This window comes from Leuresthes tenuis, unplaced genomic scaffold (assembly GCF_036924035.1).
Source record: "Leuresthes tenuis unplaced genomic scaffold, fLeuTen1.0.hap1 SCAF_22, whole genome shotgun sequence".
NCBI classification, from domain to species: domain Eukaryota; kingdom Metazoa; phylum Chordata; class Actinopteri; order Atheriniformes; family Atherinopsidae; genus Leuresthes; species Leuresthes tenuis.
Genome location: NW_027325376.1, coordinates 4,711,941 through 4,719,443, shown reverse-complemented (window position 1 = coordinate 4,719,443; position 7,503 = coordinate 4,711,941).

The window sequence follows — 7,503 nt, the reverse complement described above, 5'->3', positions numbered from 1 at the left end:
GTTCACACAGTCTGCAGCAAAAACGTTGTAAAAACAGCTGGATTGAAAGGGATATGAACAAAAAAAACAGCTGCTCCTGCTCACCTGTCAGAGGGAAAGCTCTAAAAGAAACAATATTATTAAGGTACACATGCAACACGACTTTGCACTCAACCCTGGAAGCAGCAGGTTAACAAAATGTTCTTGACTCCTGCTTTCTCGATCTGAGTGCATGTTTGTCTATATGTGTGTGTGCACTGTATGATCTACTGCTCTAGTGAAGGTGCAGAATCTAACACCCTTCTTCTTTGTGGATCTTTCCCACGATGATGCTTCCCTCGCTTCTTTCTACTCCGCTGCGTGACTCTGTGTATTGTGTGCATTTATCGACCTTTGTCATGGGAGGATTACTGATGGGCTCGGGACCCGAGGCCCAAAGGGTCAGACGGGGCACCCCGAACAAGAGCATCTGTTTGAAGTGACTGTTAACATAGCTTGTTGGAAAGTCGGTGTTAGTTTAAGTTCAACATGCTGGATTTGTGTCCAGACATCATTAACCTATGGATAATGTACTAATAACACAGGCATCGGGAACAACATGTGGAGGTGGACTCAATGATAATCTGGTCAGTTCACAAAAGTAATTCAGGCATTTTTCTTTTGTAGGAAACTGATTTGCTGTTAGGGTTTGTGGATTTTTGCTATTCATGGGCTTTTAGTGTATTAGTTTTTGTATTATAGTTTATTGTTTGCCTTTTCATCTCTTGGTTTTACTTGATTTGTGAAGTCTATTTTTCTGTCAATCATCGTTTTGGTTTTTGTTCATCACTCTGGTTTAATTATTCTTAGAGCCTTGGTTTAGTCTCTGTTCTGGGTTTTGGTTTAGCTCCTTCAAGTTCTGGAGTTTTGCTTCAGCTTTATTCTTTTTTTTTCTCTTTATTAGATTCTGTCATTAGAGTTTGTGCTAGTTTCTAGTTGTTTACAGTCTTTGGTTTAGTTTAGTTTCCTTCTAGTCTTGTTATTATACCCCTAGATGTCCTTAGTTGTCTTGGTCTTGTCTCATGTTAGTTAACCCCCACCCCCAGTATTTATAGCTCTCAGATCTCGTGTTGACGTCTCTGTCCCCATTTTCCTGTCCTGCTGCTTCTTTGAGTTTACTTTTTATTCACTTGGACTTTTTCCTGTTATTTTTTTATTATTTGTCCTGCAACACTCTTGGATCCAATTGATTATTCTAATAAACTGGTTCAAGATTAAGTTTGCATCCACCACCATCTCTTTAATTATGTATCACAACACCCAGAGAAAAATATTATCAGCATTTCATGGACTGATCCTCTCCACATTGAGACTGCTAGCTAATTCAGGTTTAGCATTAGCTTAACCCTGCTAAACGTTAGCCAGCTAGCTAGGAAAGCTAAGCCCCAGAATACATCACAAAAACAAAGTGTCGCTTTTTCATAACTGTGACAGTTGAATGTGAAGAAAGAACTCTTTTTGTATCTGCAAATATCTTAAAAACGTATTTTCACTGCTGAACTCTGTATAATGAATTATTGGAAAGCAATAGGCAAGCAGAAAATAACATGAAGTAGCAACTATTATCAGCTTGTCAGCATACACCCTTGTCATGAATTTCACAGAAAATCACCAACTGTGTTCACAGATAAATCCATTTAACACAAAGAAGCTGGCAAATGCTAGAAAAAGTTAGCTGAAATCTGTTTTGGGAAAATTCCAGGGGTGCAAAGCTTGTGTGAAAAAGGCTAACTGTGTTTTTAGGGTGTCATACGATCAATCATTGGTTTTGAGAAGGGCCGCAACACAGCTTTAATTGTACAGCTTTGTCTATATGTTATATTGATTATTAATTAATCATCTTCTCTCTCCATGGACTGCATTACTGTGTTGTTCTCGGTAGCTCATCCCTACTCTTATTACTAATTTAACTTTGACTTGTGTTGTGAGGGACGTGAAAACTTTAATGAAAAAGACACTGAATTCAGAATTTAGTGACCAGAGCTTCTGGATTGAGAATCCTACATTGCACCACTTGAATAGCAAGTCATCAATGCAAAATTACTACAAATAGCCTCACAAGCAAAAAAAAATGGAACACACAGAGATACAAACTCCATCTTTAATGTTTGCAATCATTTTGTTCTCTTTCAACCTCACACATCAGAAGGGCCTATTTAAACAAATAGTAAGTCAAGGTCATTTCTGCTAAAGGGCAACTGCACAAAGCATATTATGCATTTTCACTCAAGCGGTCTCCAGAAGCCAGCTGTTGTTTCCAGAATCCAGATGTGAACATACTGATATAATAATGGTTTAAAGTATGTATTTTCATGCCTGATTAGCTGTTAGGTTTGACTTCAGTTAGTAACTGATTATTTTTTGCATGTTTGCTTGCTTGCCTGTGCCAACCCTAGTGAAAATATAACAATGTAGAAATTAATTCATTGTTACCTGGCAACAAGAATGTATTTGACGTTATTTATTAATTATAAAACTGATTGATTGTACCCTTGGCTGCTGTCAAAACCAGCCACAGTGTTGTGTGATTGCTAGAAATTAAAAGGAGATTCATTTTGCAGTGGTACACTAAAGACTGTAATGTAAGACTTGCCAGTAAAAAAGAAAAAGGATGATAAATCTGTCATTTGTGAATGATTTTTTTTACCTCAAGGACGGTATTTTCTTGCAAGCTGGTTGGTTTTATAAAATATTCAAGAGATGTGTGAGTGCAGTCGGGCCCATAAATAGCTTCAGCTGAACATAAAACCATTATTTTTACCAGTGCCATCTCACAAAGTTTCATGTCTTACTCACAAGCACCTGCATTATTCCACAGCCTCACTGGCATGTCAGATACGTGCTGCATTCTGATCACACGGACATATTGATATTCTGGATGACTGTGCAGAACTCACACAACATGCAGTCTGTGTCCAGCTTGGTTTTCAGCTTCTGTGCATGAAGATTTTCAATTAAATTAATCAGTTTAATCATTAAACTGATTAATTAATTGATTTTAATTAACTGGTTTAATGTGTCAGAATAATGACTTAAACCTTGTCAGAAGTCAAACTGATTGATGGAAAAATAAATCAATAAAATAACTGACTACAACTCTCAAAAATGTACATTTATATAAAAATATATTTTCTTATGCTTTACAGGCCAAGTAACTGAGTTTGTACTGAGAAAAGCTGTTAGTTGCAGGAACCCTAAATCACATGTTAAACTGTCTGTAGCATTTCTGTATTCATTTGATACACAGTAATTTATGCAATAAAACAACATAAAATACTTGAATACTTAAAGATAGCAGCATAATAGTGTTCTTAACGCTGCCTTTGTACATGAAATCTAACCTCTTTTGGTTTGATTTGGTTTGACGCCCACACATGCATAACGGTGTTTGTGAGTTAATTTTTCTCCAGTAAACAAATCCGACTTCAGATTGAAAGGACCAGAGTCGCAGAGACAGGCTCCAGGTAAAGTTTTGCTACCAGTTTTGGCTCCATTTTGTTTTTCAGAGTGATTCTGCTCTTCTTGTGTGACATCCAGTGGTTTTCTGAAGTTGTATCTCACATATCAAAGTTTAAAGGTGATGCAAATGCGTCTGATTGCTTGTATGGTAGACTTTGCCCTTAATGAGCTGAGTAATAACTTTGCGTTTAGTTTGTATGAGTAGATCTGGGTACTTGTCAATATTCGTGTGAATTTGCATGCTTAGGATTGTTTGACGTAAGCTCACCTGGTTTCCTCTGCACCCACCCATAATTATGTCTGACAAAATGCTTTGATATTTACTGAGGTGACCTTTAAAACTACCAACCACAGCAAACTGTTGTGTTCAGCAGATTTGAAGTCATCACTTGCACTTTATCTGACCTTCTTAACTGGATGTAGTCACAGAAACGTGTACAAATGCTATGTGGACACCTACAGGTAAGAACATGGAAACACATATTCACAGCCCTGCTGCTTCACTGGAAATGTTTTTTCAACCTTTTTCATTTAAGGAGTTAAATGGTGATACTCCGATTTTCAGTTCTAAAAATAACTCACGACCACCTTAATTAGATACACCTTGATAGTAGAAGGTTGGACCCCCTTTTGCCTTCAGAACGGCCTTAATTCTTCGTGGCGTACTTTCAACAAGGAGCCGGAAACATTCCTCAGAGACTTTTCTCCATTTGGACCCGACAGCATCATGCAGCTGCTGCAGATGTGTCGGCTGCACATCAATGATTCAAACCTCCCGTTCCAGCACATCCCAAAGCTGCTCTGTTGAATTGAGATCTGCAGACTGTGGAGGCCATTGGAGGACAGTGAACTCATTGTCATGTTCAAGAAACCAGTTTGAGATGAAATGAGCTCTGTGACATGGTGCATTATCCTGCTGGAAGTAGCATCAGAAGATGGTGCACTGTGCTCATAAAGGGATGGATATATATATATGTATGTACAAGTACTGTCAAAATTAATTAGTTAATTGTAAATATGTATACACATACACACACATCTATAGATATATATCCGTTAACGCGTTAAATTTGACATATTCATAGACTGTGCAACAACCATGCCATGTTCAAAGTCACTTAAATCCCTTTCTTCCCTATTCTGATGCTTGGTTTGAACTTCAGCAGGTTGTCTTGACCACCTCTACATGCCTAAATGCATTGAGTTGCGGCCATACGATTGGCTGATTAGCTATTTGTGTTAACAGGCAATTGAGGTGTACCTAATAAAGTGGCAGGTGAGCATATATCCCAACCTTTTTTCAGTATAGTTCTTTTGTAACATTCATTTTTCTCCGTGAAATACCCACGTTTGACCAAACTTAGTTACCCCAGTGTAACCTTACTGATGCTGCAATTACATCATTTAAATATCTTATTTTCTTGAGTTCTTGTTCGTCTGTGATTTTAACTGAACTCGTCATACTTAATCTACGTTAGTACTCCATCTAGCGGCCAAGTTGTGTCATAACATTTAATATAGTGTAATGACGCTGCGTCGCCAGCAGGAGGCAGTGTTAAACAAGTCTACCACAGCTTGGAGAAACACGAGCAGCTGGCAGTTAACAGGTTTGTAGGTTTTAAAGTTTTTTATACAGTTAATTTAGATAAAAATAGAACAATTTGTGGCTTCCTAATTTTTGGTTGGCGCCTGTCAAAATGTTTTAGTGGCGCTTACATCAGCCTGGCGCTGCTAATTAACAAATTAAGACTGTAAAGTTAGCTAATTTCGGCTAATTACCTCGTTTTACAGTGGAGGCTCTGCTGTAAATGGTCCGTGGTGCTTCTTTAAGGTTGTTTTAAGAGTTTTATAACATTCCTAATTGATGACATTAGCCATGAACAGGGCATCAAAGCTTTTCTCTCACACACTAGATCAAAGTCTTCAAAAGGCAGTTGTAGTTTTATAAGGTCGAGCAGAAGAACTGTCTTTTTATTGTAGGTGAAACAAGAAACACAGGCAGTTTTATATCTATTAAACCCCCTGTTTTTAATAGATATCCAAACACATGACAACATTGTAATAGGGCTTTAAATCAATCCATTTCACCATGGAAATTCGTAGAATGCCAATTACATTTAGCCAGATATCTCAGGCAAAGTGTGTCTGATTTGTCTGACACTTACAAACATGTGAGATAAAGACAAGAAGTAGGTGTTCACATTGAAGCTGAGAGCAGATAAAGTTTGCTTTTGAGGTGGTTTAGTTCTAGCAATGAGGAAAGAGTCAAATTCTGGTGATTTCAAACGAGTGACGTCAACATTTGGGACAAAAGCAACATCCACGATGCTTTGAGGAGCTCCAGTTTGGCCACAAATGCACGAGAAACGATGAATTTATGTCATGTGTTATTCAAGCAATCAGCGTGTGGAGGACAAAGGTGCCAGGTTCATGAGAAAAGACATCTGCAAAGAAATAAAAGGTCAGTTAGTTGCAGCTTTTCCTGGTTTGGGGCGGTAGATAAATGTAAAAATCGCTTTGTGGATCAGATTATGACTGAACTGCCGAATAGTTTCTGCCCTAATTTGAAAGGAAAATGTTGAGCTGCTGGCAACACACCAATAAACTCACTATATAACCCACATTTACCTTAAATTTACCGTTTTAAACTGTTTTTCTTTGCCACACAGACATACTTTGGATAAAACCAAAGAGGGAAGGAATGCTTTGGAAAAGGCGAAACTCCTGCTGAGCTCTGTTTGATCCTTCAGGCTAAAAACGCCAAGAAATATGAAGAATGTGTCATCACCTGTTGCTGCTGGATCTGCCGCTCCAGCCTGCCCGCAGGAGCCGGCCGACGCACCAAGGACCAGGTGTGTGAGAGCTGCAGAAAACGGGAGTTTCCCTTCAGAGATCCTAGCTGTTTGGCGGCAGCATTCAGGTCTGGTTTTTAGAAGATGGTGTTAACTGTGTTGATCTCTTGTTAAACAGCGAAGGAAAAAGCCACATTTTCTCCCTGTGGGTACTTGAACACACTTTGGTGTTCACGTTTTCACAGGCCGGCCTCTGTCATCACGTGCACTTTTCCAGCTTTAACAAACAGATTGACTGACTTTGAAACAACGCCCTTCATTGGTACTTTTATCCAAATTATGCGTGACACGGGCCCACGCCGCCATACAAGCTGCTCCCTATCGGCTTCTCTTTTGTGCTGCTCATGTTTCTTGCTGTGTTTCTGTGAACCTCGTGTGTGTAACTTTGCACACTTCCTGTCCTCACATGCCTCCTTCATATCCTTAAAAAGTCTTCAAACGGTTTGGTTTTTGGAGTCCAAAAATAGGTCTCCAAATTGTTAGAAATCTACGGAGGGTAAACATTAAATGTGATCTATGGCAGGCTAGATGAGCACATGATTGCTTGTTTGTTCTACCTTTTTTTGTGTTTTGTTTAATGTTGGTTCAAGAAACGATTTCCACTGCTTTTTTTGGGACTTTCTACATTTTAACCCCCAAAAGAAGAAGAAGAAAGTCTGTTGATTATCCTCTTCGTCATTCTTCTTCACATATTTCTCTTCTAAATATTCAGCGATCAACACACAACCCCCATCAACACACTCCCACAAACTTCCTCCACCACCCCCCCGTCCCTCTTGGGACCCTCACAGAAGTCTGGTGAGGGGTCTCCAGAGCCAAAACGCAGGAAATCACAGCTGTGCTCTTCCCCCTTTCAGTCTGTTTGAGACCAAGAGTGTATGTTTTTGAGTCTGTCTCTGCATCTGTGTGAGGATTTGGGTCAGGGTGTGTGTTTTAGTCTCTGAATGCCTGTGTTTGTGTCTCAGTCGCTCTCCCATCCAGTTTATCTGGCCGCCTGTTCCCATTTCTTCTCTGCACAAGTTTCCAGAGCAGTTAAAGCCGAGCTTATACGGCCTTATAAACACCCGCTGCTCCCGAGCTGCGCGCCGCTGCAGCTAACTAACAGTTCAAGGCTGACGGCGTTGAGCCGCTCGGGTGGAGACAGACTCACAAACTACGTGCACTTTCAACTCTT